The following is a 19,771-nucleotide window of genomic DNA, read 5'->3' on the forward strand; positions in this document are numbered from 1 at the left end:
AACAACAAAAATGCATCCACAGGACGAAGGGAGAGAGATTTGAAGGGGATAGAGAGATCCGACCCTTCATCATTGCATAGTGAAAAAAGTGTTTTAAAATCCTTAGTACTGCTACGTTTGAGGTACTTAGAAATAGGTAAGCATGTCAAATGTGACTTTTTTGTTGCTTTGTCACTTTTCAGATGAAAGGAGAAGAATGTCAATTTGGAACCTTTGATTGAAGAGATGGTTCAACAGCTGAGTTGATCTTAACACATGGGGTTACATGTATGTGTTGGGAATAATGTGTTGTCAATAAGCATATTTTGTGTAATGTTCAATGGATGGTCATTGAAAGAAACCAAACAAGCTCTTCGATACTCTATAAACCTCAACACTGCTCACAGACATGAAGAAAACATGCAGGCAACAGGGATATGATTCCCACACACTATCATACAGGCTCTCGGCTATACACTCTCGCTCATTAATGCATACACAGTTCAAATGTAATTGAAAATGTAATAATGTTTGCACACACTCACATACACTATCGTGCAGGTTATGTGTGATACTTTGTCGCTTACATAATATACTCGTACTATCATATGTGATGAGGGTATTAACAGTCCTATGTTGCTCACTGCATTACACTTTTCTTGGATACACATAGTGTTGGAGGCTAATATGTGTGATATTAATCGTTAAACTTCATACACTTTAGATGGCATAGCTATTGTCCTTTCATCATTAGCTAAAATCAGTAGTGAATAATCTGAATTGGCAGGAAAAAAGTACGAATATGACAAATAAAACTAGTGTTCATTGCCTGCAGCTGAATGTTACGATGTTGCTGGAGGGAACTCTCTATCGAAAACATATTGCCTAGTGATGTTTCCCATGAATGCAAGAAGGATTATACTGTAATTGAAGATGCCAAAACAAATAAAGGTGTTGGAACTTGTGTGCCTATTGATTTCATCATGTTGCCTGTCTGGGGATGAAGCTGGCTTGAAGAGGGAATATGCATAGGCAATGGAGAAGGACGAATGTGGGTGCAGGGCAGTGGAAATGTCTGATGGCATTTACAATGCACAGTGTGATATATCGTGGAATTCAGTGAGCAATACTATTTGCCACTCATCAAATCCATTGATTTTGAACAGTGCAATTGTTGTATTTGTATGATTGCAATGCATCTGTTTTGAACTAAGATGAGATCAATCTATTTCAAACAAGTCTAAAGCAAAGAATATTTTGGTAACTAATTCTTTAAATATTATAAAATATTACGAAAGTAATTGGCATTTATTTTGTATCATTCAACTGTTTCATCAGCCAACTATTTAACTATACATTGCTTCGATGCATATCTTCCATGTTTTTATTCCGTTTTCTTATTTCTTGCAACAAATTAAAAAAGATGTCTTTCAAGTTATTGGTTTCTTCGTGTTGTGTGTCCAAGGGATGAGGTTAGCTTGAGGAGGGAACATGCACATGCAATAGAGGAGGACAAATCTAGGGTGCCTATAAAGAACACAACCACTAGACTAACTTGCAGCCATGACAGGAACTATGGAGAAATCAGTGTGCTTGGGGGCTCCATGGGTTTGACATTGACTACTGAATGTAGTTGCCTGCATTTACTTTGGTTGGTGGGGTACTTCATCCTATATCTCATAGTAGGATGTGAGTGCACTTTCTGCCAGTAAAGCTTGAGGTACCTTGGTGCGAACCCCTGCCTAGCGTATGGACGTGCCTCGACACCTCCCCTTTCCCAATCCTCTAGTTCTCCAGCCAATAGAGGTCTCCATTCATCTCTATGCTAGAAATCACGTGTTCTTTATTTTATCATATTCTTTCATTGGCTTTGAAATACACTGACATTTTTCAGCTTGCAGGAGAAACTCTACTGTCCTGCTACATCTCAACCTCATTCATGCATAATAGCCATATATCTGCATGACATCTTCATAACCTGAAGAATTTTAGTCATGTCGTTGTGTTCTTCCTCCCTATATGGTCTCCAGCTAACCTACACATGAAATAAGTCTTACAAATTTAGTAACTGTTGCATCACATCTATCGCACAACATGCAGGTGTAAGATACATGTTTGATCCTCTGCCCTTTATTATTTTCCTCTCGTGTAGGATGTATAAAAAATTGTACCATTATTGGGAAGACACCAGCATTTGGTGGCGTAAATTCAAACACAAAAAAGGTACATATTTCCACATCCAGACCCGCAAAGATGACACATATGCATATTTAAGCACAAATTATGTACTAAGATGGTAATATGTGCAATATTTTGTTTGATATAAACTATATCAGTATCAATGGCCAATCCTTCGATGGAATGAGTGCCCTGTTTCAATCGGTGTAGTTGGATAAATAAATGGTCCAGCATAGTTGCACCCCATGAATAATTGTCTAACACTACCAAGTCATTGAAGAATTGCATGTAATCTAGCTTATTCTTGTGCTATAATTATCATTGGATATTGACAGTCCAAAAAAAAAAAAATGGATACTAATTCTTTGTAAGTTTCTTGTGATGGACGGTTCATTGATTTAATTGTGCATGGTAGATACATTTTCGACTTCCCCTTCCTAAATAGACAGCTGCAAACTTAAGCTTTGAACAAGCCAAGTAGCTCCATGTACCTCCTTATCATATTGTACTTGGAGCTCCCAACAACTGCATTCTCTTGACACTTCATACATTTTAGTCTTGCAATGTCCTTTAGCTTCATGGTCATCTCAAATCCACTGAAAACAAATGTGTTCGTCTAAGAGTTTCCCTTTTTGGCGAGAGAATAGACAAGCCTATAGGACATGCCGATCCAGCCATTATCCAGGATCCTGCCAATATGCATGCTCCACAAATTTGTCCTTCTTATAGTTGCTTAGCTCATCGTACCAAAACAATGCATTGTGCCATTGAATGCACCTTTATTTATGTCAAATCAAAAACATATTATTGCAAATACACAACCGGTCACTCACAAATGAAATAGTATTGTTCATACTATCACACAAATCATTCATTTTCTCACACACCATCGCACTATCAACACACAATATCGCACTTGGCACATGATCACAGACGTTGCACAAGTTATAAAGCAACTAGCTATTATACCTCGATGAGGCATTGGCTTCGGTTAACACCGGCATTCTTTGTTGTATTTCATCATACTCTGCCACTTTTCTTCTACGAAGGCAGGCATATATCCCAGTGCCTTCAGTCCTTGTCCTCTCCATCTTTTGGTGTTGTTGTTACTCGATCTTCCTCTGGCCTCCATCGATGGTCATCTCCATTGTCTGATGACTAGGTGTCAGCCTCTTCTTCTCTCTAACCTCCTCCTTTTCTAGTATATGGACATAGGTGGCCCTCTCTACCTTTTCTTCTATTTCTTGTGTATGTCTTCCTCTACTCCATCTTCATCCCAAACTCCTTCATCTTCCTCTTGTATTTGTTTGTCTTCCTCTATCTACCGAACAACCTTTCCGTTAAACTTCTTCATTTTCCTCTTCTACTTTGTTTGCATGTTCCCAAGGAAGCACAGTCAGTTTCTTCTTCCTCTTTCCTTTTGACGATGTATTGCTCCAAGAGACAAGTATCTCCTAGATTCATTCATCTAAATTGATCTTGCATTCATCTTCTTCCCCTAACCGCCTTGACTTTTCCTCCCTCAACGTTTGCTACTTCCTTCCCTTTCTTCTTATCTTTCACTCCTTTCTCGTTCACCACTACATTCTTATCTACAATTTTCATTTTCACTACCACCCACCCACAGTTGTTTACAACATAGCGCCCCAGATATTCTTCATGTCATTAATCTCAGATAGGTTAGCCCATGAATCATGCAACAACAATACATCTATGTCCTCCACGACAACGTCTTTTTCAAAAGAATAATATCAATACATTGATGGGTACCAGTTGTGTTCAAGTTGGAATACTAACATATGGTATGCTTGTTGATGGTTACAAGTAGAGTTGCTTCTTGATGGTTACAAGTAGAGTTGTGAGTGATCTGATTTTGATTTGAAGCTTTTGTCAATTTTTAGTGCACTGAGATTCATGAGTTGAATTTTGCTTCTGCTCTAATGCATTTTATTGCATGGGACTCGTAAGCTTTTTGCTTTGTACTTTTATTTTGGCTTGTTTATGTTGTATAATCAGTAGTTACTCTTCTTTTTTCTCTTAGACAAAGCTTTGCAAGAATAGCATAATGCTTCACATTTTTCTTACGTAAAGAATACTTCATGGTTTTTTTTATAATGTTACATACTTCAGTTTTTTGGTACCATTGAAGAACAAGGAATAAACCTAGACGCCCTAGTGCAGTCTAATTTGCCATACAGATTATAATGGTTTTGAAAAGGCTGTCATTATGTTAGTCATTGACAAGGAGACTGTTGAGCTGCCGATCTAGACATGTGCACAGCATGTGTTGCTGCCATGCTGGCTAGCTTGAGGTATTGTTTTTCATACACCTCTACACATGGTATATGTTGCACCAAATACTGAAGGGGATTAGACACTTTTAGTCAAACACATGCAATGAAGATGAGACAAACATATATCTATGCGGTTAAAAATGGTCATTGATAGAGGAAAATTGATTGAACACACACACACACGGACACACAAAAATAAATAAATAAATATACATACACAAAATAACTTGACCAAGACACGTGTGTGTGATATATATATATATATATATATATATATCAAAAGACAATGCTGCCGCATGCCGTATATTTGTTGAATAGCTAAAATTTAAAAAATTATTGTTAAATAACTAAAAGTTGTTTCTAAGCCACCATAAACCGTTTGTGCACAATTAACTGTTACTAATGCAAATATAGTGACTGTTTTTTGGCACTAAATTTTTAAATTTTGATCATCTGGCAACATCCACCATCTAAGAGGATTGAATTGTCCCTCTCCCTCTCTCTCGTGTGAAGATGTGCACTTTTGAACAAGTTTGGCTTCAAGAGCCAGGTTTCCAAGGCCTGGTGGTTCAGTTTGGTTGGCCGGCGTGGACCATGATGGCAAAGATTTGCGCTTGCAGTCGGTCATCCAGCGGTGGTTGGCAGAGTTGAATTCATACCGCTATAATGATATTATTGTTCGTGCGGAGTTAGATTGCATTGAGTTTTCTGTATCCTCATCCAGTTCCCTTGACGAGCATGAGATGGAGGCTCTCTATTCAGCAGACATGTATGGCAAGTCGCTCAATTGAACCCCATGACCAAAGCATTTTCTTTGGGGATATGGCCTTTCACCCAGAGCTAGATAAGTTGCATGCATGGTTCATTATGCAAGATAAGTTCTACACCCAGTGCAATTTGAATTTTGAAGAAATGCAGTTTACACCTCGCTAGTTGTTGTGCTATATGTGAACAGGATGATGAAAGTACCTCCCATCTTTTCTAGGCATGCAAAGAAGTTCAGAAACTTTATCACGAATCTTGGCAGCATCCTTCTCCAGTGGTCTCACAGGAATCGTTTGCTCGTGATCTTCTCTCTGGAGCAACAGCTATAAGGAGATAACAAAAAGGGTGCTTTCTTTGGATAACTTGGTTGTGCACTTTCTAGTGGCAAATCTAGTTTAGGAACAATGTGCTTTTTGGAGGGGAATGTTATGATTTTCCAACTCATGCACCATAATGTTGGGCTGAATATTTTTGCGGTTGTAAAAACTTGTTGGTAACCTAAGTCTGTTTATAATCTTGTTGCTGGCTACTCTTTGTAATCGCCTTTGTACCTTGATTCTGCATCCATTTCTCTTTCTATGTTGACTCGTTTAATGAAATTCATATATATATATATATATATATATATATGAATATATATAACATATTTATATATATAACGTATTTGCATATTAGGATGTATGTTTATTTTGTTGTTTTTCTACTTCTGATCTTGGTAGTCATTATAAGATGACTTTTAGAAATTTTGGGCTGGAGCTTTACAAGCGACAATTTTTTTAGTTAACAAAAAAATTTATTGGAGTGGCAAATGTGATTGCCATAATCTATAACAGATGCCGGAGCTCAAGTATATATACTTTTACCGATGATGATACAGTACCCATATAGACAAAAATCTTTGCAGAATTCTTTTTTTTTCTTTTTGGAACGCGCACCATCTAGGTGGGAGCAGCTTTAGCCATTTGCTAAGGAGTAAGGCCTTAGCGACGATCTTCATGGTTATTTGCCAACGTTCTAGAGAAAGGGGGCCGCATGCGACGACACATCAAAGCCACAGTCGCATGCGACGACACATCAAAGCCACAGTCAGTTGTTCAGTCCGCCTATCCATCCCGTAAACAAAATGATGCTAACTTTAGTAGTTCAAAATTGGTTGTCTGGTGCGACGTAGTATTTCTAAGTTTCATTGATTGATCTCAACATATAAATATAAACATAAAACATAAAAAACGTCAAAAGAAATATAATTTTTTAAATATATGAAGCAGCTGACTCCGCGCAGTTGACTTTTCGATTAGATCAATCCAAATTCCCGTCTGCTTAACTCAAGTAGCTTTTTCTAATGGTTTTATTGTGAAGTAGATTCACATAATACGACTATAATACGACTAGATGGCAAAATTAACGCACTTAAAGTGGATGGCGGAAAAGTCATGTGCGCTGGATGCACCGTGTGCAGTAAAAGAGGGAACGACATTCTGATAATTTATTAAAAAGAAATGTCCTTCATAGTTTTTCTTTTTTACTTTTTTTATTTTTAATTTTGTCTTTGCAAAAAGTTTTCCTTCCGTATGAACTAAAAGCATTTTAGTCATTAACTAATATTCTATATTAGCATATGAAAAATAGTGCATCAAATATAACCAGGTTAGCAGACAAAGTGAAATCAGCTAATTGCTTTACTAGCAAATTAAATGAATGATAGTGTGCATCAGGCCGTCTCGTAAGTTCCAGAAATATAGGAATATGCAATGCGCTGTTGACATGTTGGCGTTGCAGGTTGCAGGTGAAGAGTTACATCCTGCAGCCGGTCAATGGTTACCGAACACTGCCGGAAAGGAGTTGAATGATTAATATCCATCACGTAAGTCGACTCTGCTCCACCCCCTTTTCGTCAACGAAGAAAAAGCCTGCAGAAAGATTCATACATGAAGTTCGCTCATGGATACCATCGCATCTAACCACTCCAACTCCATCCTTTTAGTACTTGTTAGATGCACACCTTTTTGAGGTGAGAAAAATGTGAGCGTAGAAAAATATTGTGGGTTATATTAAATATTGTCTGTTATACTCTAGGTCAGTCGACCAAACCGAGTGACAAATTTTGTCAAATAGCTTTTCTTGAATTTTTCACTAATGTCTCAGCAAAATTGTCTTAATTCATAAAGAAGCCATATTTTTCCAGTATTTGTAATATACTCCATATTAATTTCCTCAAACACGGGAAACTTTTGACAGCTTGGATTAATGGAGAGTTTTGAAATTCTGAGAGAAGGTTACTCGATCATCAGTTTTTGTTATGGTTTCTGACCTAGAGGTATGTCTTGTATTCGTCCTCCAGTAGGCAAGCTTCCATGCAAATCAGATTAACAATGCAAGAATTCCTCACAAAACCAAGAATTAATTTGCGCTACTAATTAATTTACCCACAAGACTTGGTTGATAAGCAACTTTGGGCCCCACTTTTAATTAAGGGGTATGCTCATATTTGAACTTGTGGTAAAGTCTTCTTCTCAAGCGTTTCCTCTCTCATCAACTTGATGACTTTCAGATGTTACTTCCACCAAATTGGAGCTGAAAGGAAAGTTTTGCTTTATATTACCAATGATCAATGAAAATTTAGTGATACTAATCTAGGCTACAAAGGAAAAGCAAAAAGACGAGTATGAACACTGAACAATGGCATGCAGGCAGCCATCTATGTTAGGCGGAAGCCACGTTGCCTACAAGACAATAAGAGGTCATTTGAATGCATTGGAACACCACAGAACGAAACAGATGCGTTATATTTAGGCAAATTTGATGCAAACGTCGGACAAAGAATGATCAGGAGAGTACAAAAGGCTGAGGTGTTCCAATGCGTTCTGTGGGTGTTCCAATGCGTTCTGTGGTTTACCATGGAACAGTGCCTCGAGGAACATCTCAGTCTCTCCCCGTGGTCAGTCCCCCAACCCCAAGCTGCCCTCACCCTTTCTCTTTCTTTCCTTCTTCCGCTCTGCCACCCCCGAGCTGCCCCTTCTCCTCCGTCTCTGCCCCTGAGCTTCCCTAACCCTTTCTCTCCTTCTCCTTCGTCTCTACCCCCGAGCTGCCCTCGCCCTTTCTCTTTTTCTTTCTCTTTCTCTTTCTCTTTCTCATCCAAAAGATCTATTCCATCCTCACATGCAAATCCTCCTCACCGTCGTGGTATGTGCCGTCGTAGTAGCCGTTCATCCGATTGCTGACTTCTTAGTCACGATAACCCTTAGACTCGCCATCTCCATTGTCAATTGTGTTCTGCCTTTCATCAGTGAGTACTACTCTCATTTCCTTCTTGTGTTTCCAGCAAAAATTTCTCACTTTCTGTCTCTTCTTGTTGCGCCTCTCTCGATCATCTGCTGCACCCTTCCCCTATTTCTTATTTTTCAATTGTTCTCATATTCCTAACGATTTTTGTCATTTTTTCTGCCTTCCTTTCTAATTTTTAGCTTCTTGGTCGTGGATGATCTTGGCATCACTGAATGTATCTTGCTTGAATCTGCTGCTAGTTCGTCATTTCTAAGAAATTTATTGACTGAATTGATTTTGTTCTTTCCTTTTGGTTGGTTTTAGTTTTGATCCCCTTGCACATCTGTCGGCAAAAACAACCATTCAATTTTGTGTTACTCAGTTTCCTTATGGTTTCCATAAGCTTCCTCATGGGCTTCACTTGTGCCTTCATCAACGGTAAGCTAACGCCCATTCTCTTCATAAACTTTCTGCTCTTCCCTTCCTGGTATCTTGTTGATTTTCTTGTACTTCTTGTGGATGTGGATTTTTGGAAAGCCTAACGGCAATCCTGTTTTTTTATCTGCACTTGGACAAATAATGCTAGGTTGGCATTTCCAAAACAAGCCTCTGCTTTTCTCCAACTCCACTTATAAGTGTAAATTAAACTGTGGGGAGGAGCCCCTCCAACCAGTTGTTCCTCCAACCATTTTTTTCCTTATTCAGCTACTAATATTTTTTTCACATGGTCTGGTCCTTAGTTTTTCTTGAAAACGACCCACTAATTTGTCTTGGGGACACTTGATTGCTTGATTTGTTTTTTTCTTTTCTTTTTTCTTGATGGCAATCAAGCATATAAATGTCGAGAAAGTTAAGACTTCCTTTTCTATGATATAGGTCACTAACCCTGAAATTCAACTTGTAAGGAAAGTCAGTGTGGGGGGAATAAAAACAGCAATAAAAGAAAACTTTTTTGTTGTGTTGTTGGTAGATTAATCTCGTTCATTCTATTAATTAGTTCGATGACATTCTCTCTACCATTTTGGTTGAAAATCAATTAACCAGATCTTTACTAGTGAGAGTCATCAGTAGATGAAAATCTAGCATTTTTCAGAAGTTCAAGTAGCAAGAAAAGCATCGCTTCCCATATTTTTCTACAGATACTATCTACTACACTTGATAACACTCTGCTTGTGTTTAAAAGAGCCTTACTGTTTTCTTGCTGCTGAGCTATCTTGCAGCAGATGAAAATCTAGCGGTTTTCAGAAGTTCAAGTAGCAAGAAAAGCATCGCTTCCCACATTTTTCTACAGCTTCTATCTACTACGCTTGATAACAATCTGCTTGTGTTTAAAAGAGCCTTACTATTTCCTTGTTGCTGAGTTATCTTGCTACAGAAGAAAATCTAGTGTTTTCCAGAAGTTCAAGTAGCAAGAAAAGTATCGCTTCCCATATTTTTCTACAGCTACTATCTACTACGCTTGATAACACTCTGCTTGTGTTTAAAAGAGCCTTACTGTATTCTTGTTGCTGAGTTTATGATCCTAAGGAGCATAAACTGGAACCAGAGATAGACAAGCCAATTTGCGGTTCTATGTTTGAATTATTTTCACTTGTTTAACAACTAACATTCTCATGTTCTATAATTTTTCGGGTTTGCATACACGATGAGAGTTTAAGATGGCTCCTACTTGAACGTCAATATGGGCTCTTACATATGAAGTTCCAAAGACAAAAGAATGTATATATCATAACATAATTTAACTGATTTTAGAATAGATGCATGTGATATATGTGCTTCCTTCCCTTCTCTATCACTTATTTTCTACTGCCAAGTGAAAGACAGGGTTATCTTCTTCAACATAACATCCAAGTGTGCATAAATATGCATTTATGGACCAAGTTACAAACACAAAATACGATTGATAGCATCACAAGTAGCCATCTTACTCATTTAGGTATCTTTTTTTTAGCTCCTGATCCACAGAAATCAATGTATTAATTTTGCACTCAAGTTAGATTAATGATACACATGGTTATAAGTAATGAGATACAAAGAAGAAAATAATTCCAAGAACGTTCTCCGCAAAAATTTAGACATAATAAAATTATTGAGGAACACTATGCAAATAATTAAATGACATACAGTATATAAGTAAACAAATTGTTGGAGGCCACCAGTATGTATATATATATATATATATATATATATATATATATATATATATATATATATATATATATATATATATATATATATATATATATATATAATGGTACCTGGTGGCACAAGTCACCAAGTTTGGCAAGAGGCACACTCCTTGGCAGGAGAGTTGGGCAGAAGACCAGGTGGCTCCAAGCATGTTGGTTGGCAAATTTCATATAGTAGTCTGGTGCATATGGTGGAGAAGAAACTTGATAGCTCATAACAGGAAGATATTGCCTTCCCAACCAACAGTTTTGTTCTAGAGTGTGGAATAGATGCTGGATTATCTTCAATAGCTGGAGTTGGAATGCTACAGACAGAGAAAAGCTACTAATCTACCGTTGCCTATGAGTGATTTGTCAAGGGGAGATTAACTGCATCCACAATGATGGGCCAATCATTCAGATCCTTTCCTTGAAGAATCACCAAAGGCATAATTAAGGAGAAATAGAAAGAGATTTTATTGTTTCATGTCCATGTTGTATTTAATATCTCATTTTCCAATACTAACTAAGCATTTTCTATGCAATACTGAGTAATAGGTGCAAAAATTTAGAGAAAAAAATTCTAAAAACAACCTTTTTGTTATATATATAAATCTAAAGAAAGAGTTGATTTTGCTATATATTATGGATCATGTTATCGAATGTATTGATTTGCATATGACATATTGTTATGAATTTTATATTTATTTTGATAAAACATGTTCAAAAAATAAGATATTCTTCTCATAATATAGTGGATAGAACAAATATAATGGACAAAACTAATCATAGAAGACACAAACACCGAATATAATAGACCATTCAAACAGAACATAAACAAACACAAGACAGGACAGATAGAACTGACTATGGAAGACACAAACATCGGGCAAATGGATAGATCAGACAGAATAGAAACAAACGTCAAACAGGACAGACAGAACATACATATGCGAAACAAATGTTGGATAAGAGTAACATAATGTTCTGTGCTTAAAATCATCAAACAGTAGACAAAGAACATTATTGTCCATGAAGAAAAGACAGTAGTGTGATGGACAGAACATTCTTTCTATCTTGTCCCAATGGACAATAATCAAACAACCCTAAATGCCCCAGTTTCATTGGGACTAATCAAGGTGATCGATCACTCTTGCTCAACCACTTCCCTTTCCATCAATCTATATAAACCAGGGCTTTGGTGCCACTTCAAACCACATCTATGTTCCCTTTCAATTACCACATCATGGCTTCCCCTACAAACATCCATGTTGCCTTTTTCCTGGTCTTGGCTATCATCATTGGAACTCCTCTGCTCAACTCTCTACTAATTTCTATGATTCTCATTGTCTCGGTGTTTCTGCCGCAGTCAAAGCCCAGATCAAGGGAGTTTAGCAAAAGAACCCAGAATGGGTGCATTGTTCTTCACATAGTCTTCCGTGACTGCTTTTTTAGTATACAGTAATCATAACCAACCAATCTAGTTGTGAAATTACATATTATTTTTCTTGTGCATATATATAAGATCAGACATATCCAATTGTTGTGTATAAGTCATATTGATAAAGGATATAGAGATTTGAATGAGTTTATAGATGCTTGTCAATTTTTAAAAGTGGAAGATAAGGGCCATAGATTTACTTAGACTAACCAACAGATGGAAACTGATTTACACTAATGTAATTTTGATTGGGATTTCTATAGCAGAAGAACAAAGTGGCAGCTTAATTGTAACTATAGTTTTCAAGCAATAGCAAAACCATCTTCTGATGATAAAGGTCTACTACTTTCTATGGATAGGTGCATGTAGTAGAGGAAAGGCTAGATATAGGTTCATGTTCATTAAAACTTGGGTAAAGTTGGAAGATGTAAGAATATAGTTCAAATTTAGTGGAATAAAGTGGAAAGAAAATGTGAAATGATTAAGGGATGGAGCAGTTGAGAAGAATAGCTGGTCTTAAAACTCTTTGAATAGGAAAAATTTTGGTAAGATATCCAATAATGTGAAAATCCTCATGGCTGAGTTACAATACCTACAAGGACAAATGGAAGAGGATAATTTGGTGAATATTGATAAAGAATTCAAGGTGAGAGAACAGCTGCAGGAATTGTTGAGACTAGAATAGATACTTTGGATAGTAAAGTCAAAGCCCGGTGGACAAGAAAAAGAAATAGAAATACCAAACTTTTCCATATATTGCCAAAAATGAAGAGGCTAGGAATCAAGTGGAGAAGATAGTGGTGGAGGGTGTGCATTATGTCAATGATGATGATATTTAAATGCAGCATCTAACCTCCATGAGCAATTTATGGATGATGATTCAGCCACATATGTCTTGTTTGAATATGAAAGCTAAAGCTGAATGTTAAAACTGAAGAAAATAGTAGTTTGATGTGGGTAATGTAGTGTGCACTTTAGATGTTGAGCATAGCCCAAGATATTGATAGCATAGCTGACCCGGATGGGTTCTTGAGCTATTTGTGCCAAGATATGTGGGATATAGTAAGATATGTGGGATATAGTTGGTCAAGATAGCAAAGCAGTCGTAAAATTCTTCAGTTCAGGTACAATACTCAAAAGTATCAATAGAATTAACTTGATACTTATTCCAATGTTTAGGGGAGCCAAAAGAATTGAGAATTATAGACATATTACACATTGCAATGGTATCTAAAAAATCATGGTTGCTCGGATGCAGGGTTTTCTTTCAAGGATTATGGATGCTAATCAAAGTGCTTTTCTTAAAAGAAGGCACATTCTTGACCAGTATTTTTTTGGCTAATGAGATTCTTAACTGGTTCTCTTCAAGAAAAGGGAAAGTAGCAAGCCTCAAGATGGACCTATCTAATGTTTATGATAAGGTTTCTTGGGGGTTTCTTCAAGACAGCATGCTGAAAATAAGATCTGATGTGGATGGGTGGAAAGAGTGATATGTTATATGAACATGACTTATTTTTCAGTTTTAATTAATGATAATGAAGGTGGGGCTTTTAGAAATTCGAGCAGCTTTAGATGTGGAGCTTTAAAAAAGCATTGTGCTGGATCTCGGGGGAAGGGTCTAGGTTGTGGCTGGTAACTAATTGAAGAATATATAAGACTCAAAAATTATTTTTGAAAAAAAAGGAAGAAAACCTCTTTATAAAATTCTGAATTGTGGCCTACTTGATTTTAAGTTATTTTGGAATACTGTTAGAGTATTCTTGGCTTAATATGCATTTTTTTAATATTATATATACTCTAATGGTGGCTTATCTTCCTCTCTGTGATTTTCTTTACTTGTCATCAACCACTAGTAGTCATGTGTCCGTCAAACTCAAGACAATTTAAAAAGAAAAACGATAGTAAGTTTAAGGGCAAATCTACAGGTTCTTATAGACCTCAAGGAACTATAGTGAAATGTTACAGGTATGGGAAGCCAGGACTACATAAAAGAAGGCATATGTGTTGTCTAGAGTATCTATTTGCAAATGAAGAACTTATTGGTTGGTGGTAGATTTTGAGGCTACCCGTCACATTGCAAAAACAAAAAAAAAAGTGTGGTCAGTATGGAAGACCTGGGTCTAGGTGTACAAAAGGTCTATACAAGGAATAATTCATATAGTGATGTCATGGGTGTCGGTCATATCGACTCAATATTGGAAGTACTAGTGTCATTATGAATGAGGTTCTTTATGTTCTTTATATGACAAAGAATCTAGTGCATGTCCCTGCTTTGACTGGAAAAAGTTTTAAAATTTGTTTTATTTTAAGAAAAGTCACAGTGGGAAAACATGGTAAGACCATTTGAAGGCAAATATGTAACAATGAAATGAATAAAGTTTCTGTTTTTGCTTATATTGACTATGTATTGAATGTGATTGTGAACTTATGGCATGAAAGATTAAGCCATGTAAGTATTAACAAGATGAAGACTCTAGCACAGCTATGTTTAATACCCGATATTAATATAAATAATTTTGTGAAATGTGAGTCATATTCATATGAAAAGATGGTACGGAAAAACTTTCCTTCTGAAGTAATTCGAGTCATTAATCTGTTGGAGATTATCCATACAGATATCTGTGGACCTTTTATGGTCCAAACACATAGTGACAAGTTATATTTTGTAACATTCATTGATGATTTTTCAAGGTTTAGTTATCTTTACTTCATCAAACATAAATATGAAGCCCTTGAAAAATTCATGGAATACAAAAATGAAGTTGGGAGACAACTTGACAAATACATCAAGGTTGTAAGGTCTGATCGAGATGAGGAGTATACATCAAATGAATTCCTCAAATACTGTAAAGACCTTGGAATTAATCGGTAAAGAACAATGCCTAGAACACCACAACAAAAAGGTATAGCTGAGAGGAGTAACAGAACTCTTTTAAACATGGTAAGATCCATGTTGGTTGGTGTACACTTACCCAAAGTATTCTGGGGTGAAGTTGTATTAACAACTATGTGTACTATAAATCAAATGTCCTGCAACGTAGTCCCGACCACTCCTTATGAGAGATGGACTGGTATAAAACCAAATCTGAGTCATCTCAGGAGATGAGAATTTATACTTTTTGTTAAAATCATATATCAAAAAATGGATAAACTAGATAATAGATCTGTAAGATGTTTATTTATTGATATCCAACGACTATAAGACTTATCGAAAGTGGGGATGTAGAGTTCCTAGAAGAACTCAATAATGAGGACAATAACCCAATTAAACTGATCTATTAGATACTCTGATTTACTCAAATGAATAGTCTGGTAATGAACTGACTGAGAAACAGTCTAACAATGAACCAACTGGAAAATAATCTGATAATAAACAAATTGATTCGAGTACTTCATATTTGAATGATTATTATGTATATTTGGCAGTAGACTATGCTATTCAGCTGATATTGATGAAATGTCAGATAATCTAACATATGATGAAGTGATAAATTCACATGAATCGTCAGATTGGTTAAAAACTATAAATGAAGAAATTGAATCTATAGAAAAGAATAAAGTCTAGGAGTTAATAGACCTTCCTGAAAGAAGAAAACTCATTAGTGTAAATGGTTGCTAAAAGGAAGTATATAGTTGATGGTTCAGTTGAAAAATTTAAAGAAAGATTGGTGGCGAAAGGTTTTTCCCAAAAAGACTGATGATTATTTAAAAACTTATCCACAAGTTTCAAAATTTGTCTCAATTAGAATAATTTTGGCTATTGTAGCTTTCCATGATTTGGATATTTGGCAGATGGATGTAAAAACTATTTTTTCTAATTGGTGAATTAAAAGAAATTATCTATATGACACAACTAGAAGTCATTAAAAAACATAGAGATAAAGTGTACAAGTTGAAAAAAATCCTTGTGCGACTTGAAGTAGTCTTCTAGACAATGGTGTTTTTCTTTTCATAAGGTAATAATTAAAGTTGGATATGTATCAAACCTGCCCAGTATATGTCTAAAAAAATAGAAGTCTTTTATGTATCATGTCATTATATGTCGATGACATTCTACTGACTAGAAATGATAACAAAATGATATTCAAAACAAATACTTGGCGGAACGAAACTTTGAAACGAAGGACATGGGTCATCCTATATACTACGTATAAAGATCACTCGAGGTAGAAACTCGAGGATTTTGAGTTTGAGTCAAGAACAATATATTAGTCATATCTTAAAGAAGTTATGAATGCAAGATTACAAATCAACTGGGACTCCCATGGCCAAAGAAGCAAATCTAAGCAGAAGTGATTGTTCTAGTGAATGACAATAAAAATTAAAAATTAAATGTCTCATATATCCAGGTATTTGGCAGCTTAATGTATCTAATGCTAAGCTTTCCTATTGGTTCTGTGAGTTGCTACCAAAGTAATCCTAGTTGGCCTCACATAATAAAAAGAATTTTTCGCTATATTAAAAGAATAAAAGGCTTGAAATTGTCCTACCAAGCTGATGAATTAACTTTAGTTCTAAGTCACTTGGGTGCGCCATTTTTGGCCTCACACCCATGTAAGGCTAGGCGTCGGGCCGGGCCGCCGCCGGGCCAGGCCCGGGTCGACCCGGTAAGTTAAATTATATATATATATATATATATATATATATATATATATATATATATATATATATATATATATATATATATATATATATATATATATATATATATATATATATTAATTTTTTTGTTTTAATAATATTTTTTATTCTTAATAAATACATTTTATATTAAAAAATATTATTTTATAATTAAAAATATTTTTTTAATTTAAATGGGCTGGGCCGGGCCCGGAACGAGACCCGGGCCGGATCGGGCCGGTCCAGCCCGATACCCACCCTTACACCCACGTCGACGTGATGCAGGTGCGGGTGCACCCCTGGTGTGCACCTGAAGTGGTCAAACAAGAGTCGGGTGCGGTCAGCCGCACCCGACTAAAATTGTCCTTTTCTAACTCACACCCGACTCACGTTTGACGCGAGTCAAGTGCAGTCAAATGCGAGTCGGTCTATTTTGGTCCAATTTTTAGCGTTTTTTTTTGTTTTTATTTTTAGAAAGTCGATCGGGCACCCACGTCAACCTCGCCCCTTTGCCGCTGCTATCTCTCGCCTGTGTTCGTCTTAGCTACCTCTCCATCCTGCGACCGGCGTCCGCAGCATCAGGTTTTCTTCTTTCCACGTTTCTTCTTTCCCTATTTCCTCTTATTCGTCCTCTTGGCCTCTTCGTTGTCCATGTTCGTCCCTTCTTCTTCGCCCCTCTTCTTTGTCTCTGTTCGTCCCTCTTCTTCGTCTACTTCGTCCCTCTTCTTCGTCTTCTTCATCCTTCTTCTTCATCTTCTTCGTCCCTCTTCTTCGTCTCCTTTAGTGTGCACGTTTGGTACCTGCCTTTTATGTTTACCTAATTTATCCTTTATTTTTTTTCTAGAATTTGTGGTCTTTGTCGTTTTCGTCCATGTTTTCATTCTTATGTGATTGAATGTTTTTGTGATTCTTGCTCTGCAGCTTCACAAAATAAATTGTTTTTGTTACTGATATTAAAATTTTTCACTGGTTTTTTTTTTGTTTTGCATTGCAATTTATGATACTGAATAGTGGATAGCTCTTTAGAATAGCAGATAACTCTTTAAACTTATTTATAGGCATTCATTCTGATTAAAAAAACAGTGTTGCTTTTGTTTTATATTCTGATTTTTGTGAAATCTGGATAGTTGCAGACTGTAGTTATGCAGTATATAGTCTATGCTAGTTGAGTGGTTTCTTTGAACTCTGCTGGTTGACTGGTTTCTTTGAACTCTACTGGTTTCTTTATATTCTGATTCTACTCTACTGGTTTCTTTATATTTTAATTCTTCATCCTTATTACTGGTTTTTGATTTTCGTATGAAGTATGACTGTATGAACTATGATTTTGTGAGCTCAAACTAGGGTATATTTCTTGTTGAATGTTGAACTAATGATTGATAATGATATCATGATTAGCAAATTGTAATTTTGATCTTGTTATTTAATAATTTGTAGTTTATAGACAATTTTTTGTCATATATATTATATACATATTGTTATTATTTTAATAATAATAATAATAGTAATAAAATACTTTTGTCGCACTGCCACACTTAAATTTTTTGAGATGTGCCGTGCCGACACCCGCACCCTGCACTCAGGTGACATAGCTGTAGTTGAATATTCTGAAGCAATTTTTGTGAGTTGTAAAGACAATAGTAAGTTCACATCTGGATGTGTGTTTCTTTTTGGTGAAGGAGCGATAGTCTGGCCCTGTAAAAAACAGAGATGTGTTGCTCAACATACTTAAGAAGCAGAGTATGTAGCATGCAATATTGCAACTACCTTTGTTGTTTTGATAAATCGGTTCTTGAAAGACTTGAAGTTAGATCACGATCATGAACCAGTTCAACTATTATGATAATCAGGCAGTGATATCTCTTATGAGAAATTGAGCTTTTAGCTCAAAGAGTAAGTATATAATAGTGAAATGTCATGCATGAAATGATTGAAAAAAATGAAATCTCAATAGATTGCATGTCTACCAATGATATAGTAGTTGACCATTTAACTAAGAGAATTTCTGAAGATTTGTTTACTAAGCATGTAGTCTATATGAGGCTAAGATATATTTGAAAGGTTGCAAAGGAAAGCTATTGAAAGAAAAACCTCATTACAAACCTTGAACAAATTTCATTTACATTGGATAAACCAATTATGAAAAACCATGTAGCTAGAGCCTAAAGAAACCCACAATAGTGGAAGCAAACTGGCAGTCTCATGGCCAAACGGGAGATGTTTGATAGTGACCATGAGCCCTATCCCTTCCTTTCATAATTGTGAGGGGTCTCACTTGCAATTACAAAATAAATTTGCAAAAAAAAATTTCAAACTGAAGATTTTCATTCTAAACAAAGTTTGATTTTACATTATTTATTCTTGAAATCTCTCGCATGCTCTAATCGCATGCTAGGCATACAGGAAAACCTATGAGGTTGGTTATATAAGTCCAACAACACTAAAATTAAGATAAAATCAAGCGATTACCCTGCTTTGTACCTCATAGAAGCAAACTTGCAAATTCTCTCTGCTTTGACCTCTCTCTCTTTGTTCTTTTATTTTAGTTGATGTTGCTACCTGCTGTTTTGATGTTTCTACCGTTCGAGCACTCATCCTGGAGACTCCATTGGTGAACTTGCTCAAGAAAAGTAGAAGGAATCAAAGTGTCATTCACTTCAAAAACTCCATCAGTTGGACACCTAGAGATGACACTTGTTTGGAAAGAAAGAGACGCCTAGAAGACGATGGCATGGTTGGGGCAAGAGACCAGTGAGGCAGCAAGAGAAGCCCTGAGCCATTGCAACAAAAAGAGAAGATAATGAAGGGTCAGCCATTGAGATTGAAGACTAGAAGGTGTCGCCCCTGGTGAACGAAGTACGTGGGCAGGATGAAAAAAATCAGAATAAAAAAGTGAAAGGCAATCTACCATTACAATCTATGTAAGGGAGAAATGCTTTTGGCGATTGTGGAAATTTGCCACCCATTAAAAAACTATGGTACGCTGCTTTCCTTTCCTTTAGAGTTGATAGACTTCCACGCAACTCATTGCAGCCATCATCAAGCAGATTAGGTATTCTTGT

At 36.3% G+C, this 19,771-nt stretch overlaps 1 protein-coding gene across 5 annotated transcripts in view; it reads left to right on the forward strand.

Moving 5' to 3' along the window:
* Positions 1 to 8,094: 8,094 nt before the first annotated feature.
* The window catches only part of LOC116252212 (uncharacterized), a 40,097-nt gene continuing 28,420 nt past the window's right edge, over positions 8,095 to 19,771 (forward strand). For 4 of the 5 annotated variants that reach the window (XR_007573154.1, XR_004172096.2, XR_007573155.1 and 1 more), the window contains exons 1-2: positions 8,095 to 8,502; positions 8,805 to 8,918. The gene's annotated coding sequence lies outside the window, so the exon portion shown is untranslated. The remainder of the gene's footprint in view (positions 8,503 to 8,804; positions 8,919 to 19,771) is intronic. The other variant, XM_050077313.1, reaches the window with a different exon arrangement.

Source organism: Nymphaea colorata, chromosome 4 (genome assembly GCF_008831285.2).
Source record: "Nymphaea colorata isolate Beijing-Zhang1983 chromosome 4, ASM883128v2, whole genome shotgun sequence".
NCBI lineage: Eukaryota > Viridiplantae > Streptophyta > Magnoliopsida > Nymphaeales > Nymphaeaceae > Nymphaea > Nymphaea colorata.